Here is a 1,983-nt window from a genome sequence, read left to right as displayed (position 1 = left end):
GTCTCCCTAGAGAGACAGCAAGAGATAGAGAACTTGTCTTCCCACTGCACCCTTTGGCATAAGCTTCCCCCAGACTATCTTGGCACAGCAAAAATGGTGAGACACATAAGGTACATTCCACGTCAGCTCTGCAACTCTGGCGTTTAATTCACTTGAAGTCTCATTCCCCATCTTAGCTTGAAAACTCCTAGTGCACAGAAGGCCGGCAAGGGTTGGGGGCGGGGAGTGGTGCCGAGGACAGCAGACGCTCTGATTAGGAAAGCACGGAGTCATAGAAAAGCCTGCCATGCTTTTTATGCCTGCTGTGCCCTTTACGGGGGCATAAAGTGGGCTCCTGTATCACAGTCCTACGGCTTCTTGAGTGTCAGTTTTACAGAAGAACTTGGATCGTGGGAAACATTTCTGTATTAAGCAGACACTTAGGGTTGTATACCTATATACATTTCTAACAAGGGAACTTGAAATTCTTAGCCTTAGGGAGGACCATGTCTTCCCAAGTACTCCATGTAGGTCCCTCGGTGTTAGGGCAACCTGAAGATAAATGGTGGGCTCCTAAACACCTCAGCCCAGTGAATTCACAGCCCAACAACCTCAGAGCTCAGTTAGATTTAAGTGTAAGAGTTTCTCAGTGTTCTTAACTTTGTTTATCTCATTCAAAATTAAAAACTCCATCAAGGTTCCTTAACTTATTTGCGGGAGTGTAATAGTTTGAATAAAAATGCCACCACCACCTCCCAGGCTCATATATTTGAATTTGAATGCTTGGTCATTAGGGAGTGGCCAATAAAACAGAGTAAAACAAATCTGTCAAGTTCCCAAAACTTTAATAGGATCAAGAGAAGAAACAGAACTTTGTTCTTTCTGGATCAGGCTTTGCCTGTCTCTACCTCTACTCCAAGGTCAAAGTCTGCTAACTATCATTGTCCTGCAGAACATTAACCTCAAACTGGACTCGTGATCATCCAGGGGATCAAGAGATGTTGAAGAATACATTTATACTCTAGGCCTCGTGCTTAGGAAAAATTGGTTTTAAGCCACTGGCTTCTAGTTTTGAGGCCTTAGTCAGTGCTTCAGCTCGTCATTAAAAAAGTTTTTTTAGAGGGGCTGGAGAGATGGCTCAATGGTTAAGAGCACTGACTGCTCTTCCCGAGGTCCTGAGTTTAATTCCCAGCAACCACATGGTGGCTCAAACCATCTGTAATGGAATCTGATGCCCTCTTCTGGTGTGTCTGAAGATAGTGACAGTGTACTCATATGAATTTAATAAATAAATAAATAAATATTTTTTTAAAAAAAAGTTTTTTAGAGCCAGGTATGTTAGCACACATCTGAAATTCCAGAGTTCGGGGGACTGAGGCAGGGGAATCATGAGTTTGAGGCCAACGTTTCAAAGATCTTTGAAAAAGCTGAATAAAATCATGTTTGTGGGGTTTTTTTGCCCAAAACCCACTACTGTAAAATGAAATGCAAACCTTCCGCGTGGCCCGAGGACATATAGAACATAGCCCCCCTAATATCACTCTCCTATGCTGTACCACCTCCCTTACAACCACCGTCTACAGCCACTCTGACTGTATTCTCAAGAGCGCCAAATCCTTTTCTCCTTGACATACTTAAATACTGACTATGTTGGATGATGTGACTGTTCTAAACTACTCTGTCACTTGATCATCTCCTAAGTCTCAGTTCCAATGGCCCCTCTTCTAAGGCTGCCTTTTCCCACGACCAAAAATGAGTCCCTTCCCTTTCATGATTCTCTTCAAAGTTATTTTCCTGTGTAAAACTTATCAGTGCTTGTAAGTATTTAATTATTAACAAATGTTCTTTTATCTGTTTGTTGTCTTTCCTCTATACGGGACTATAAACTCTGTGAGAAGTAGAGCCACAAAGTAGCTCAACAAAGCAGATGTTTAAGAAAAAGTTTTAAGCTGGGCGTTGGTGGCACACGCCTTTAATCCCAGCACTTGGGAGGCAGAGGCAGGT

This window comes from Grammomys surdaster, unplaced genomic scaffold (assembly GCF_004785775.1).
Source record: "Grammomys surdaster isolate TR1022 unplaced genomic scaffold, NIH_TR_1.0 126546, whole genome shotgun sequence".
In the NCBI taxonomy this organism is placed as follows: domain Eukaryota; kingdom Metazoa; phylum Chordata; class Mammalia; order Rodentia; family Muridae; genus Grammomys; species Grammomys surdaster.
Note: the sequence above shows the minus strand (reverse complement) of the source record.